This window comes from Lissotriton helveticus, chromosome 12 (assembly GCF_964261635.1).
Source record: "Lissotriton helveticus chromosome 12, aLisHel1.1, whole genome shotgun sequence".
Classification (NCBI taxonomy): Eukaryota; Metazoa; Chordata; class Amphibia; order Caudata; family Salamandridae; genus Lissotriton; species Lissotriton helveticus.
The window spans coordinates 774,271,212-774,289,020 of record NC_136073.1 but is presented as its reverse complement, the minus strand read 5'-3'; the positions used below and the strand labels follow the sequence as shown (position 1 = coordinate 774,289,020).

Below are 17,809 nucleotides of genomic sequence, written 5' to 3'. Positions count from 1 at the left end.
ATCCCAGTACCTCTTTTTAACATGTTTTAGAGACGTTTTCTGGATACCTCCTGGGATTAGAGCACATTTCAGCCAACCCGAGGCTCATTAGCCATTTCTTGACATATTGTAACCATGGTATGCTTCCTTCAGTGTTACACGCTATAATCTCACAGAAAGACAGTCGCAACAAGAGTGGTGAGTCATTAGACCATATTCTAATCCAAAAGGCCAAGCGTCGAAATGCAGCCACATGTGCTATATTTTTCAAAACCAAGATCAACTCGTAATGGGATTAGGGGATTTTTTCAGGGTAGAGCGAGGACAGATTTTATGAAGATATTCTCTATTTTTCCTAAGGCCGCAAGATTACTCGCACCCCATATCTCAGCCTCATACAGTGCTGCACCAATACATTTTGCCCAGTAGATTTCAGTTGCTACTAAAACAGGCCTAAGATGTGATGCTTTCAACCTTTTGACTAAAGCAGAGCTTACATGTTGTAGTGCCACCAGACTCTTGGCTTTTTGCAGGAAACAAGATAGTGTGGTAGAGAACCTATCACCCAGGTAGTCAAATTGCTTCACTTGCTCTAAGTAAGTGTTGCCCAATTTGACCTTCCCTCTAAAATATCTGTGGGGGTTAAAACTCATGAATTTCAATTTTGCGCTATTGACTTCTAGCCCGAATATCTCACACGAAAGAAATCGGTCAAGCAAATTTTGCAGCCCCATAGGAGATTTAGAGACTAATAAAGTGTCATCAACAAATAACAAAGACTCAACCTTCTTATCTGCAATCACCGGGGAATCATCATTACAGTCACCCAGAGATTCTATCAACCCATTAATATATAGGGTGAACAGGGTAGGTGCTAATATACAGCCTTGTCGCACTCCCCCATCCACCCTAATATGTTCGGTCAACTCACCCTTCTTGTTCTATCTCACCTGAGCGTAGTTGTTTGTATGGAGCGATATTATTATATGCAATAAACTTTGGGGGAACCCCCATCTGTTCAAGGGCTGACCGTTATTTCCCTCTGGGGATGATGTTGAAGGTTGTTTGCAGATCTACACATATTACGTAATATATGTTCTTTCTTAATTGTACCACACTTCTATAAAATTAACAAGAACCTAGATATTTGATCGATAGTACACGTATTCTCGCTAAATCCAGCTTGTAAGGAGGATAAGATCTGTTCCTCATGAATCCAATCTTATACCAGCTTCTGCGAAATGTCAATTTGGCTTATGGGCCTATAGTTGGAAGGGTTCCCTTTATCACCTTTTTTATATACTGGGACTTCCTCCGCTCCCAGCCAGGAATCAGGTACCACTGCCCTCTTTAAGATTGCACTGAAGCTTCGATTTAAAATAACGCTCCATACTTCCAGTTCTGATAGGTATAGGTCACCTGTTTATTTTATTAAGCCCTGGTGCTTTATTCCTCTTTAATATGGCAAGGGCTCTCCTAGTGTCATCCTAGCTAAAAGTGATCTGGTCATCAGGGCGCATGTTCCTAAGTATCACAGCATGATCAGTATTGCTTTCCACCCTCTGATAATCTGGCAGCTCCGAAAAAAGTGAGCTACGGTGAAGTACCCATGTTATTGGTTGAATCTGGTGCACTTTGATGTTTTGTGCCCTTGGCTATTTATGTGCCAGAACTGTTTACCATCCTTGGTTTTTGATGCAATCATAAGATCCCTCCATGTGGCCTCTTCCCATTTCCTTTTGGCTGTGTTTTGTGCTGCTTTATGCTTTTTCCCTGTTTTCAATCATTAAAGTCCTCTGCCCATTTTTAGAGCACCCATCAGCTCAGCCCTTGCTGCCTTGCATTGATTATTAAATGATTCACCTTTGTCGTTACTAACTATACCACCCCTATTCTCTTTAAAGAATGTTTTTTAGTTCTGCACCTAAGCTGCAAAATATCTCAATAGCTGTCCGGGCCTCTTCCACATGCTCTTTCAGAGCGTATAGCGATTGCACAACAATGGTATAGATTTTTGCTAGGTTGGGTACATTTTCCTCAATTACAGGCCATTTAACTCTTCTTCTTTTGTTACTAAGGATTACTGAATTTGTCGGAATCACCTCAGTTTGCACCTGGAGGGTATTAAAGGAATATTTCAATTCTAGTTCCAAGGCATTGTGGTCACTATGTAGGCGTTCAGTCACCCGGATATCTATCAGGTAGCACCCGTGGGATAGAACTAGCAGGCAAATATCAATTCTTGTTCGGAAGTTTGACAGATTGAAAGTATGGCTAAGAGCAATATCTGAACGCGTTTTCCCTCGTGGTCGTCTCTCGAAATCCCCCCCAGCCGGCCCCACCACTCTTCCCTGCAGCGGGCCGCGGCTGTTTAGAGTGCTATTTTAATGTTTCTAACAAAACCAACCTGGCTCAATTTTGGAATTCCACGTTCCTTATTCTCTTCCTCAGTGAGGTTAGATGTCAATTCAAGCGGTTCATAGGTAGCATTCAGGTTCCCTGCTAGTACCAGGAAACCATTATTCACACTACTTTCCAAAAACTCTTCAAGAGCTAAAATAGTTGCAGAGTCTTGGTTCTGGTAGGTGAATCTGCTATAAATGTTCATCAAGAGAATTGACTTGTCTCCATTATCAGTTGAAAGCCTTACTGCCGGTCAATCTTTAGAATGTATGGCAACCTTTTTAATAACACCGCTCAGATATATTTTGATCCAGGTGATATGGCCCCCTAGTGCTCACCCAACAAGGGACGGTGATGCCTCGATGCTAAAGTTCAAAAAGCCCACAGGGTGAACCGGATCTATGGCCCATGTCTCCCGCATAATGCAAATGTCAAACTTGTCAATATAACTCCCCGTCCTCAAAATTAAGCTTCGATTTAAGACTAGCTAGGTTCCACAATAAAATTTTGAGATTTGTATTTACTCTTGATGATAGTTGAGTGGAATTTGGGGATTGCCTTACCCTCATCTCTAATCTCACTAAATATGAACATCAATTGGGTGTCTTCCTGTCCCATGACGTGAATGGATGATACCTCCTACAGTAATGCCCTTCGAGTGACTACCTCCCAAGGAGGCGTGTACACCCTTGGGTCACCTTGTGCTGTTTGGGCTAAATTAGACATGGCACAGCTTCTACTGATGTTCTGCCATAGCCCCCTTGGTGGAAGATTAAACTTAAATTGTATCTCTGAGCCATTGGGGGTTAAGTGCGTTGATCCACATTCACTAGGCATATTCCAAGGATATTGTGAGCTAGTTCTAAAATTATGTCATTAAGTTTAGCATCCAAATTGTACTTGCTTGCATCTAGAATATGATATCTTATTATAGAGCGACAGTTTCTTATCTGTCTGATCCAGTGTACGACTTTCTTAATCAATATCGCCCTCTTTTCTCTCCAACCCCTGTGGTGGATTAACCATATATATTTTAGTACTATGTTCTCCCCCACTAAACGTGGGACCTTAGCAGTGGTGCATTTCTCACACGTTCACTGGAATCATCTGCAACTGTAGTGTTTTCGTCCAGAGATTAGGTCTCAGTTTCTCATCTTGTGGGTCATGTAAATTAGGAGGAAACCCATCCACGGGAGTCCAGGGTATGCATCTTCCAGGGATCCGTCAGGGAACAGTCACCTATGGGATAAATCAGGTACACACAGGTGCTTCCTTCAGATTAGATTGTGTGGTCTTCCGACTTGTCGCTGTGCACTGCTGAATCCATCTTATAATGGAGCCACTCCTCATGTTGGTACCACGACCTTAGCATGCGGTTCCTTCTTATTATCCTGGTACCCAACACCTGCTTTGCTTGTTTGTAACAGGTTAATTATGTCGATTTTACCGACAAGCTTCCCCATGATCAAACGCATGGAGACAACCTCATTTGCTAGTTTTTAGGGCGAGCTGACGTTAGCATTCATGCGAAGCATGAATGCTGTCAGCTCGCCAACTAATGCTATCCGTATTTGGGAGAGTGGACACCAAAGTGTCACGAGCTTTCCCAGTGTCGGATTTGACCGCGGGAGCGCGCGTCTCACCCGCGCATGCGCAGAGTAAGTCAGCATTTTTTATTTTTTTTTTTATTTCCCAGCCCCGAACCGAATCAGGTATCAGAGCGCTTCACATATAGGCAGCCCCCACCCCTCTGCATGCGCACACACAGGCGAGCGCATGCACACGCAGGCACATGGCAGACACTCGCTCACACACACCCCCCTCCCCCACAGTCACACACACGCACTCCAGACACATACACACGCGCGTGACCCCCATCCCCACCACTTACCGGGCTCTTTCGGCGTGTTCAGTGTCTCATCGCTCCACTTCTTCCTCGGCGGCGGCGGCTGTGGCGGCGGGCGGGACTTCCTGCTGGATTGCAGGCCCCGCCCCCGTCTCAGGCAAAAGTGCCTGACTTCCGTTTTTGTTATTGCTGTTGGGGGACACGGTAACCCGGGACCGGACCCGACCGCACCGGCCGAGGCTGATCTTTTCAAAGGGCTGGAACATTGACTTCACAGTGAGAACAAAGATGACAATTCCGCTTCCGGCTCACCTGTTAGCACAGGTTTTCCTCGCATTTTAGCTGGTACTTTAAAAAAAAAAAAAAAGATGATGCATCAATGAGTAACTGCGCTCATCTCTGTCATTTATGTCAGGGTCGGGTCCTGTGAATTGAGCCAGGAATGTTTTTAATAAAAATAAATCTGTGTTGCTATGACAGAAAACACCATGTCTGCCGAGTTATTGGCTGGCGTCATTTTCAGGAGAGGAAACATACACTTCAGGCGTTTATAGCTTATGCCAAAAAATCCCTTTTCAAAGCAGAGTAGTGGTTGACTTTTCTAGAACGTGCACCGACCATTAATTCCTTTGGCCAAGTCCAGCAGACAGGCTGTCTGTGCTGCAGTGCAGACCCGAGAGAAGGCTGCCCGCCACTGTTGATCTTCATGTGAAATTTACTTCTGAAGTCTGACGTTTAATGATAAAATGACTACTTATGCTAACAGAATTATATGGACATTTAAGGTGAGGTCATAGCGTGCCTGGATGAAGATGGTTATTCATCGCAGGTTTCATTAACCCTTGTACTGCTTGTCACTCCATCACATAAATTAATATGGGAGAAAACATGAGGCTGACATCGCATGAACAAGTTTTACCATAAACAAGTAGAAAATGTCTACCAACCCCCTAAAGAAAGGGTTCCTGAAAGTGTGTAAACATCAGGGTGAGGCTGGACTACGATTATAACAAGGTTGCTGCAAGTCACAAGTGCAGGCGACTTAAATATAACGATCGTATAGGTCAAGAGGGAGCCCACTTAGCTAAAAAACCGAACGATAGACGGTTTTACAAATAAGAAACACAGAGTACCTGCGGGGGGGGGCTTACCTGTCCGTCGGTACGCAGCAATTTGTAGAGCCTGAAGCCGGAGGGACCGGGACTTTTTCAAGCCTTCTTTTGAGATATTATTTCTATATATCAATACAATTTGATACTTTTGTACAAGCCATATTTTATATGTTCCTTTTTATACAACAAAACTTAACTACTGCATAAATAAAAAGACATTGCCATTTACAATACTAAAAGCTCAAACTTTCCTAATGCGAGACCTATTGCATTGCAAATGCTTGTTTAATCATGTTTTTCAACTGGCCAGACTCATTCTGGCACACACAATCAATATCCTTTTGCGTGCCCAAAACGTTTCTTCTAGTCCCCGCTATTACAGGGATATTCCGATCAGCCTCTTTGTTTTCAATGTTTGATTCAGCTAACAAGCTAAAGCGGTTGACATTGACATTATGTTCTCATCAAAAACAGCTTGGCTTCTGAAGACTTTTTGTCATTTTTGTAGTCCCATGTGGGCTTTTTTTGCTTTTCGTTTACCCATTACAAAGTGTCTCCTCGCCTCAGAGTTCTCATAGCTCACAAGCAGAAGGGAGTGTCCAAGCACTGTTGATGAATGAAAAGTTAATATAGTTACATTGATGCTTGTTTATTTCATTTAAGTATATCTCCATTTCATCTTTCTAATGAGTTCTTAAAACATTTTTTTTTAAATTAATGTTCCAGTTTGGATTTTGTATGCCAATCAAAAAAATGGCCAAGAATATATTTTTAAAAATTGAGGCTACCAAAATGTGTGTGTGTGTGTGTGTGTGTGTGAAGGGTGGCTATCAGATTTCCACAGATTTAAAACTGTATACAATGGCTAATTAACAATCAACACAGGCCTCCTCCATGGCAATCCTCGTCACTATTTTTTGCACTATCTCAGCCTTACGTACATAGGATAACAAGCTCCAAAACAAAATGAATATTCCACAATTGCTTCACTTTGGAATGACCAACAAACAAAATGTTCAAGGCACAAACGGTATTTTGGGATATGGGCTGCAAAAGAGATGGTGCCGATAAAAGATCTTGGGCCAGATGTAGGTAAATCTCATTTACCGATTCATAAATACAGAATTTTACCGATTCGGTATTTATGAATCTGTAAATGAGATGTAGGTAAAAATTCGGTATTTTTTACCGAATCGGTAAGATTTGGTAAAATTACCGAAAATTTATGTTTTTCTAGCCCCTACTTCTCCATAGCCCTTTACCGGTCGGAAGCGGCCGAAAATCGGTATTTTCGGCCGTTTCCGACCGGTAAAGGGCTACCAACATCTGGCCACTTGGGTCTAAAGTTTTCCACTTCCCTGCTTTTTTATTCAGGCTAAAAACAACCTAGACAACAGTGATCTATACAATTTACTAAAACTCAAGGTCTCATGTTCCAAAACTCAACTCCCACACGAGGGCAGGCGTACCCAGTGTAACTGAGAATCTTTTACAAGGGGGTTACTGTGCATCTGAGGTTTACAAACTAATAACACCTAGGATGTCAGAAATTACTACCACATCTTAAGAAAAATGAAAGGATGTTTTCGATCAGAGCGGCACAGTCACCAACTAAATCATTTATTTGAAGAACATATGGATAGACGGTTCACACCTCATCTAAAATGGCTCCCTCGGTTGCCCAGTACAGCTTATGGTCAGCCTAGAATGCATTCTAGACCACTTTGAAACCTGAACTACCCATTGAAGACAAAGTTAGCTGCTGGAGCTGCCATGTTTAAAAGGTAAACCTTAGACATGTGCTATTGCATTGCCCTTATATTAAATCTTTCTGGAGTAAGTTGAAACACCATGTTACAAAGATGCTGAGCACTGATTAGATCCATAACTTACTTCCAGCTAATCTCTGGACCTTTCTCCTTTCTCTATCCTCATTGCTTTGCAAGGACAATTTCTCCCTCTCAGACGTAATGATAACTATTGGGGTTAAACTTTGATCCAGGACAGTATCAGAGGAATTTAATCTCAGTGAGCCATTATAGCATTCATCGTATTGATTCATTGAGCCACTATAGCATTCAACATATTTGCATTAATGTACCCTTCCTCTTCCGTTACCAGCAATAACCTCTACTCTTTTTCTTTATGTTCTCTTTTGTGATTAGACCTCTCTGATAAGGACTTATTAACAATTTCTTTTTATCTGTTTTATTTGGCCTTGTTTACAACCAAGAGATAGCTTTAACAGTGAACAATAACCCCCCCCACCACACCCCAATAACAGTAAACATGTGCAACCTTCGAAACAGATTGTGTCTTCCATGAGGCCAGACCATTCCCTCCAATCCCCAAGCTGTCACCATTTGACCATCAGTGTCTCTTCCTTTATCCGCCCATAACCCATTAGTTCAAAAGGTATCAGTCCCCCACACCCAGTCTTTTAGGATGTCTCATCCATCAGGTTTTTCCATGTACCCCATACTTTTGTGAATTTCGGGGGTCATGTCTGTGCTTTGTATATTTTCTTCTCAGCTCGCATGCACCAGTTCATGTTTTGTTTCCCACCCGCCCACCATTGGGATATCTGCACTTCCCCACCTTTGGATCATGTTACTTGTAGCTACCATTAGTGCCACATTGGAAAAGAGGAATGAATACCTGTCCAACGAGCGATCTCTACATACTCCAAGCATGATCAGTCATGTGGTCTACTCCAGGAGGTCTTCTAGGGCCTGGGACACCCCTTACTCTGCACTCCTATCCAGAAGACTCACTTTGGGCCATTCTGAGAATGTGTGCAAGAGCGTACCTTTTGATGTGCATCCCTTCAGGGATCTATCCGTGTTGGCTCTGCCCATTGCATACCGTCAAGTTCTGGTCAAATAAGCTGTACGTAAAAGGTTTATTTGCATCAGTCATAAAAAAGCCTGAATCGCCACCTCCCCAGAGTGCCTGCAGGTTGCATCCCATTCCTTGTCTTCTGGGGTGCCTAGGTCAGCTTCCCATTTCTCCCTTAACGCCCCCAGGGGAGAGAGGCTATTTACCAATAATGAGCTGTATATTTTGGATATGGCATGCATGTGAAGGGGGGCACTCCATATACCATGGCCCTCTCACCCGGAATGCCGTTGGTATACAAATATAATCTGCCAAAATGGGTTGGATCAGCAAGTACCACATGTATTGGCTCACTGTTAGCTTGTATTGTGTCTGCAGCTCTGCAAAGGTTACCATCACAGTGCCGACCCAGACGTTCCCTAACTTGAGAGATGCTCAGAATGGCCCATTTTTATAGTCTTCCACCCTCCTTGGGGGGGGGGGGCGGGGCTTCTGCATCCCATAGTGGCATTTCCAACATTAGCCTACCCTGCCAACCCGCCACCTTGGTCACCATTCTCCAAGCCCTAATGACCATTGGTGATGGAGTCAGCATGGTAGACCATTTTTCCCTCCCATACAGTTGTCTAACAAATTCGTCTGGTTCTATTGCTCTGTGGTCCGCCATTGGTGATGGCTCTGTCTGCTCCGCATTGGACTAATCATTAAATGCCACCAATTGGGTTGCCCAGTAGTAGAAGTGAGGATCCGGTATGGTTAAACTTCAGTCAAAAGACTTCCTCGTTAATGAGAGTGCTATTGTCGCTGCGCCCCCATACCATAGCAACAGCCTGTTTTCAGCCTACGCCATCCAAAAGAAATGGAGTGCATAGAGGAACCTGGGCAAATAGATCACTTTATAAAGGACTGCCTGCCCAGCAAGGACAGGGGCAGCTGACACCAGGGATTGACTTTCTTTCTGTAGCCCTCCAGAAGCCTCTCTAGGTTTTACTTATAGAATAATTTCCAGTCTGAAATTCTGTATATCCCCAGGTATGTGAAGCCCGTCTTTCCTGGATATAGGGGAATGCTACCCCACCAGGGGGTTATTATGCACGATTTGTTCTAATTAATGAGGATCCCAGAGTAGCCTTCAAAGATCTTGAGGATTTTAAGGATCCTATCGATGGAGCACTCTGGATCCATCGGATACAACTATAGGTCATCAGCACATAGCAAAATGACGTCCTAGCAGTCATGGTCCAAACAGAGCCTCAGCAGAAATGCGTCTCTGCTCACCCAGGAAGACACAGGCTCCATCACCACAGCAAACAGATCAGGGAGAGGGTCTTTCTCCCCAGTGTGAATTCCCCCAAAAGTGTTCTGTTCACCCTGACCAGAGCTGTCTGGCGGGTGTAGATGCAAGGAAGGAGTTGCCAGATCCCATGTGCTTAAACAGAGCCATCATAAGGCCATTCTAAAGAATCAAATGCTTTTCAGGCATCCAAGGCTACCCATACTGCCGGTTCCGTCAACCCCCTCTCCCCTGTTAGGCACCCTAATAACCGCCGGAGGTTATGCCTAGTCAACCTACAAGGCATAAAGCCAGATTGGTCTGAGGCTACTCTGTCATGTATCACCTGCAATAAGCATATCACTAGCACCTTCCCTAAGATTTTTGTTTACATGTTGAGGAGGGATATCAGCCTATATGAAGAGCATGGCTCCTGCGGCTTCTCATTATTTGTGAATGAGTTCTATTGCCGCAGGTCTCAAGGGAGTTCGCCTATCTCTTTGGATTTGTAAAACATTTCTCTAATCAGATTCACTACCCGGCTCCAAACACATTAAACAAATTCCAGAGGCACTACATTTGGACCTTGAATCTTCCCATTCTTCAATTGCATCAGGGCCTCTGCTATTCTGCCCTCCTGGATCTCTCAGACTAAACGTCTCTTCACCTCTCTCTTTACTCTGGGGGCTGGGATATCATTAAGAAATGCATTTAGATCTCCTCCCCCATCGCTGAAGGTACGTGGCACTTAAAAGTAGCCTACATACATTTACACAATCTCCCCTCACTTTCCAATGATTGACCTCCCTCTGTATGCACTCTCTGTACCCATCGTTGGCCTTGTTCCCTCCTGACCAGCCATGCAAGTAGTTTCCCTGCTTTGTTCCCAACCTTGTACAACCTATGGTGTTTGGCCTGGTGGATGGACTTCGCCTCCTGTTGCACTAATCACCTAAATTCATCCCTTATGTGTTCTATCTGAACGGCCAATTTTATGGCCGGGGATTCTTCTACATATTGTGCCTCCCAAGCTGATAATTTTTCTTCCAGCTCTCTCCCTTCCCTATCCTTCTCTCGCTTGAGCCCTAAAGTGTGGGAAGTCAATTGATCTCTCACCACCGTCTTGTATGCCTCTCAGAGGGCCACCCATGACTTCATCAATCCCTTATTCTCCCTCAAGTAGCAATCTGTTACCTCCTGGGTGAAAAGCTTCACCGCCCAATCTGTCAGTACCCAATTAACAAGTCGCCATACTGAGGGGGAAGATGCTGTAGGCTGCTCCAGCCTCATGCTTAGTGGTGAGTGGTCTGATATACCCCTCGGCAGGTATCTAAGTTCTCTGCATCTGTATCCATAGCTTAACGGCTCCAGGAAGTACTCGAGGCGTGATAAGGAGTGCATCGAATTTGCTGCATTCCTCGATGCGTGACTTGCCACGGAACTATCAGCCCCAACGCCTCAAAAGGAATGACTGCAGTCGCGTCTCCTTTCTAGGCTGTCCCCATGCCTTAGTCATTCTCACCCCGAAGAGTGAGATTTAAATCTCCTAGCAGTATCTGGAGGCCCTCTGGTGCATTTATAATCCACTCCTCCAGTTTCCTCAATCCTGGCATTTGTAGGCCCGAAGGCAGATGCAAATAGGCTACCACCCTCTCCCTGCTATGTGCCCCACAACACCGTCCAGCATCCCTGCGAATTGGACCACGACTTAGACACCTGAAATAGCAGGGTCTTGTGCACAGTATACCTGTCCCTCGGGAGCCCACTGAGTATCCAGCATGCACCAGATTTTTGTATTTGCCTCTGCCCAAAAAGTTGCAGTTATTACCCCTCTGGTATGTTTCCTATAAAAGGATCAAGCCTGGTGCTTGACGTGACAGATAGGACATAACAACCTCTCTCTTCAATTTGTTACTCAAGCCATTCACATTCCAGGATAAACCCTTAAGCGATATGTCTCCCCATTATCTGGTTTCGTCATAACTGGCATGTGAGGGAACATGTATATATGCACTCCTCAACCCCCTCTGTTTACATCTTAGATTGTCTACATGAAACACTGTCATATAAACTCCTGTTATCCCCTCCACCCTCCCTACCACCTCGTGTGACTGGTTTAAAAAAATACTCATCCTCCCAATGCCTGGGATGCCTGTCGCACCCCTCATAAACAAATCACACATCACCAACTGTAACCAAGGGATTTGTGGTGTTCCTGGTGGGATTTTCCCTACAGGCAGTCTCTCATCCCCTGCACTCTCCGAAGCTGTAGCTCCCTCCAGTCTGTGCGGCGCCAAGGGACACGCTATTCATCAGACCATATCATCCCCTGCCATTGGTGTAACCACCAGTTACTCAGTGTCCTTGCCAGGGGTCTTTGTGCTTTCTCCAGACTTCACAGAGTCCCTAATCAGCATTGATCATCTGTTCCAAACTATCTAGGGGTGACCCCGCTGTACCTCCTCCACCACTCTTGCCCTCTCAGACAGTGCCTGGTCTTTAGAGGGGGACAGCCTTGTACATAGGCAGGAGTGGTGCTTCGATAGATGCACTCGCTAGTCTCTGGCTTGACTTCGTTTGTGGATCTCTGGCACCAGACACCCTGAACTTTCCAACCAGTCCCATGTTACTGCAGCTGTCCCAAAAAGTGTGATTTCTCACAAGCATTCGCCTTCATTTTTGCTGGGAACAATAGCGCATATTTCAAGTTCAAAGTTCATATGTGTTTCTTCACTGAAATGAAGATTTCTTGTTGACTTTGGACAGCGTTCGCGAAGTCAGGGTAAATGTTCACTGGGCTCGCTGTGATACGACAGGGCCCTGGGGTTCATGCCACGTGTAACATGGGACTGTGGTCATTCAAATTAAGTACTCTTTCAATTATCAGCTGTGGCAAGGCTCTTCAGGCTGGAAGTCTCCCCGGGACACTTTGGGCCCATTCTAATGTGAAAAGGTTTGCCGCCTGGCCGCTGAGCAACCTTTGTTCCACGTTTAATTCAGTGCTCATGCTTCAGCTCCTCCAGAGACTCCTATCAGGCACATATTGTTGCATCATGAGCTGTCTCTGCATCGTCCTGCTGGGCCACCAGTATATTGATTACCTTCTGTAGTTGGCACATTTTAGCAGCTCCATCTTCAACCATCTGCTTCACCTGTGCTATTGATGCTTCTACCACCTTCACTCTTCCATCAACTATTTGTGGTCCAAGTGGAGCAATCCCACATCTATAGCCACCGTCTCTATTTGGTGCTCGAGGACAGTCTTGGTATCGCGGATCATCACTATGATCTTTTCTGTGTGTGCAGTCAGGTCTGAGTCCCCCTTTATCATGGCCGCGGCAATCATGGTTTGGTGGAATATGCTGCTGTTGCTTGCCATTTGATTATGCTTACGATGCACCATTGCCCCATGGGCTGGGGGAGTGTTCACCCAGTCGTTGAGAAGGTGGTGGTCCACAGTCTTGATAGTAACAGTACCACCTCGGGTGAAAGGGTTCTCTAGTTGTGTCTGGTGTTCTCCAGTTGCCTTCGGGGGGCTCAGATGGTATTATTTGAGACGGCCCGGTGAGTCAACAGGCTGCCTCCTCCCAGTTGTCCACAGTCAAGCCTTTACTTACTGCCATGCCTCTGTGCTGTCTTTCCATTCATCTCTCATTGCCCAGCATTACGTGAGCCTCTACTCCCAGGGGTGGGTCCAGCGATCTCCCATCACCCTTCCTCTGTCCTCTGAGCTGGCTCCAGCACTGGGGCACCCAGCCGACCATGTCAGTATAGCTGTGCTGTCGGGTCGCACTTTGCTATTTAACACCGTTGCAGCCACGAGGCGCTCTTATGGCCCACTGAGCCACCATCTCGAGGAGTCCTCCAGGATGCATGGATGGCCAAAGGTGCCCACTCTGGATCCCCGCTACTGCCAGTCATGGTCATATGTGGCCGTTGCCATACTACGGGCCGTGTCTCCTCAAAGTCCATGTTGGTCCTTTGAGGTCCGCGTCTCCACTCTGCGAGCTGCAAATCACCTCTTGGGACCGCTTCTGGTCACCACCATACCCCAGAGTGTTTCCAGTAGGCACCGGTTTTAGCAGGATGATTCAGCCTGCAGGACTCAGCGGTGAAGTCCAGTTTAAGCAGTTATTTTCTTCACTGCTCAGGCCACACCGGACGTCTTATCCATTTGCTATCTATATTATTTAAATAGATACCAAAAGCAATGTTCTCATTAGGCAATGTCAATAAATCAGTATTCTCTACATGTAAAATCTAGGACTGCAGGACTCTATACCAGATTTTAATGTGCAATGGAGGGACTTTTCTATTTTCAAATGTACTCAGGAATCCGGCTTCTTGATATATGGATAGCTTCTTGATCTTTAAAACTATAAAAACTCTTTTTTAAACTTCTTTTTGGGTTTTGGTACCAAGCAAAACATCAGCACCCCTAAATAACAACTTGACACTGTTATGAACACATCCTTTGTAGTATAGAAGACCATAAGATCCTGTAAATTTGGCAGGAGCGTGCTTAAGCAGGGGTGTTGCTAGGAGTTTGAAATCTAACGGACTTTGATCTTCCACTTCACACAGCAGGTTTTTATACCCCTTCAGGGCATGCTGAGGTTGTTGGCATCAATAGATCTGAGTGGAGGCCAGATGGAACTGCTGTTGCATCTCAGTGAAGGAGAGGAGCTACACATCTAGATTTGTTATCCCGATCACATTCCACTGCCTTCTGCACTCCAGGCCCGGAGATCTCCCACAATAGCGGATTCCCACAGATGGGTCGCCACTGTCAGCTTCTCTCCCCTACCCGTTTTCCAGGTAGCTACCTTCAATGTGTTGACCACCAGGTCCGTTGGGGACACTATGTGTTGCATAACCCGTACTGAATAATGTGTTCCTCCATCCCATAATATTAACAATTGCATACACCCTCAATCACTCCATCATGTCCACCAAGAAAACCACTGTTTTCCATTTATATTACCTGGGCCTCCCCAAGAGTCCGCAAACATGTCACCCTACCAAGGACAACAGAAACCTCTTAAAAAACTTACCTGAGCCTAACAACACAATTCCACCTACAATCTAGTACAGGCAATGACACCATTTCAAACTTACTGGGCCCCAACATGGACACCGTTACATTATACAAGCCCACAAGGGGCAATCACAATGGTCAATACCACTTAGGCCTCATAAAGGAAGCCAGTCAACTACATTAACTCACTTGGGCCCAACAAGGTTACCAATGAGCCACCAGGGCACCGATAATTAAATGCTGCAACCGCATTTGATATTCACCAAGGCACATGGGCTTGACCTGGTCACATGAAAGTCATCAACCCAGCTGCACTCCATTCACCCTGCAGCTAAAATGGATGACGCCCAGAGATGCGTGCTGTGACCTAACGTCACACAGACTTCTTGTGGCCCTTCTGTGTAACGGATGCCCGCCCCTCTGTAAGCGGCCTACTGTCAACAAACGTGGTGGGCGCAAAGTGCTTTGTAAAGTGCTCGGCTTCAATGATCGCAGGTGTGAGTCACAACGTAACAAGCACTTACTATGAATAAATAATAGTGCCTTGAAATGTGCTTCAGTTCTCAACCCGTCCCCGGCGCATTAGGGTTATGGCGCACTGCGTTCCTTCTTCTGCCCTTCTCCCGTTGCCCCCCGTCTCCTGCCCGGCTGTTTCTCCTTCCTCTGCCCTGCTTGTCTCTCCCTTCAGTGCTGCTGCTGTCTCTCTTCCCCCTCTCGCGCGCGGCGCTCGTCTCTCTCTCTCCCTCAGCGCGCGCGCTTCCTCTAATGGAGCCTCTCTCAGCTGCTCTCATCTCTTCCATGTACTGTCATCTCGAATTAGCTGCAGAGGCCGGGCCGGCTCCCAGAGGGACACGCGCACGCACGCGCTCGCTCACGTGGGCAGAGCCGCACGCGGAGGCCGCGGCGCGAGCGGCCCGGTGTCAGATTGTGTAGACGTATGTGCGCGCGGACACAGAGCGAGGAATTCAAACCGACACGCAGCTGGCGGGACGCACACGTGCACGCCAACGACACTGAAAATTCGCGTCACCTCAGTTGTCAGGGGAGGGCTACCAGTCATTGATTTACCGCTGCCCAAGGCTTAATTTGAATAAATAATAATACATTTAAAAAAAAATACGTGCAGGTACTCAAATGTTTTTTAGCAGCTAGCCTCAAAACATATCCGAATGCCAGGTTGCCTAGTTTATTACTTGTATTCCCTTTCATATGTTGTTCTTTTCTTTCTTTCTCCCTTTGCAACCTTCTCTCTCGTGCTTGGGGCCTCATTTATGAGAAATTGTAGTGCCGCTTACTAGTTTATGCACGTCACGTCATGACGTGACGTGCGTCGGCCATTTTAGATGATGCGCGCGCAACCGGAGGAAGGGGCGCGACATCCGACATAGGCACAGTGCCGGCTCGGCGCTCTTCAGATAAGTTGATTGTATAAATAAAGAAGCGTAATACCACACAACTGGGTCATCGATTTATTGCTAAGCAGCATTACTACAGTGGCGACGAGGTCGGGACAGGACCAGAATCATCGAGGGAACGCAGGGAGAGTCAGGAGAGCTCCAGCCTACACAGACCCTGTTGCAGTAAGAATCGGAGAGACCACAGGATACTAGCAGCGCCAACGGACCACAACCAGGACTTATGCAAAAGATAAGTTCACATATAGAAAAATAATAACTGAAGAGCGTGGCAGAGCCCATAACTGCCCGAACAGAGAAGCCAGCAGGGAGGCGGCGCAGAGACTGCGTGCAGACTAGAAAAGTGCGCCAAATCCAAACCGCCCACGTACACTAGAGACAGCGAGCTGGCAGCCACTAAGCAGGGGGAGGGGGCTGACACCAAGAGTCCCCAGGCGCAACCCTGCAAAGAAGAAGCGGACAGCACCCCAGGCAGCCCCACCAGCAAAGGAGACAGGGCACCCACAGTCAAGGAAGAGAAGATGAGTACATCAGCGGGATACGCCATAGCGCCGGTCCAGTTCCTACCGAAACCAGGGGAACCACTGATGAAGTGGGAGGACTGGCGAGAATATATAGACAACTTTATAGGGGTCCTGGAGGATGAAAATGAAGAGAACTTCAACTCCAAAAGGAAGAAACGCATACTACTACTAAACTTGGGGCCAGAAGGACTCAGGATATACAAGAGCCTGGTGCCCAAACAAAGAGATAGCACGGACGATGATGTATATGCCCACGCCATCGACGACCTAAACGAACATTATCGACCCACTGTATGCGTATCAGTCGACAGATTCAATTTTCAGCAGAGGAAACAACGAGTTGGAGAGTCGATTGAGGAATACGTAGCGGCCCTGAAGAAACTAGCGGCCACGTGCAGGTACAGAGAGTGGGAGGAGGAGTTTATCAAAGACCAGATAGTGATGCACACCTCCAGCAGCACGAACGTTCAGGACAAGCTGTGGGCGAGTGGGGACACCACACTCAAAGATGTGATGGTCATCGTCAAGAGGGCAGAACTCGCACGCAGGTGCGCCGACGCTACCAAGAAAGACACAGCAGCCAGTGCCATGGTAAACAAAGTATATGAAGAGGAACCTCGCAGGGACCAGAAGTAAAAGAGCCCCGCACAAAAGGGACCCAACAAATGGCAAGGCAGCATGGGGCAGCAAGGAAAACAAGCTGGCAACGACACCAAGAAAACGTGCTACAGGTGTGGAAGTTGGTCCCACGAAGCACACGATAGAAGATGTCCCGCATTCAGGGCCAAGTGCATGCACTGCGGCATCATCGGCCATTACGAGAAAGTGTGCCGGAAGAAAATGTCAAAAAACGTGGTGAAATACATCGACCAAGAAGAGGAGAACCAGGACGGGACCAAAGAAGAAGAAGTAGTCACGGTCTTATGCATATATGACCAGGTATTGAGCGAGGATGGAACAAGGACAACCAAACCAGTACTAGAAATGAAGATGGGCGGAATAACCATCAGTGTAGTGGCGGATACAGGCTCCCCCTACACTATTGTTCAAAGAGCGGTGTGGGACGACACCTTCAGACCTAAGCTAGGACCAGAGTTGGAGAAACTGGACATCCGACCAGTCACATATAATGGCGACCGCATCCCTATGGTGGGTTTCCGGCTCCTAAAAATTTGAGTTCAGAGGCCGATCAGCGCTCTGTAAACTGTACGTCTCAGAGAGGGGACCGTCTGTACTGGGATGGCTGGATCAGGGTGACCTGGGAATAAAATTAGACCCAGGAGGGAAAGAACAGATCCTGCTCACGGAACCGGAAACGTGGCCCAATCTGACTAAGTGGAAAGAAAACTACCCAAAGGTGTTTGGAGGCACAGTGGGAAAA

The 17,809-nt window shown here is 46.4% G+C and overlaps 1 protein-coding gene across 1 annotated transcript in view; it reads left to right on the top strand.

Moving 5' to 3' along the window:
- The window catches only part of CHRNB2 (cholinergic receptor nicotinic beta 2 subunit), a 93,264-nt gene that overhangs the window by 45,950 nt on the left and 29,505 nt on the right, over positions 1-17,809 (top strand). The window lies entirely within an intron of this gene.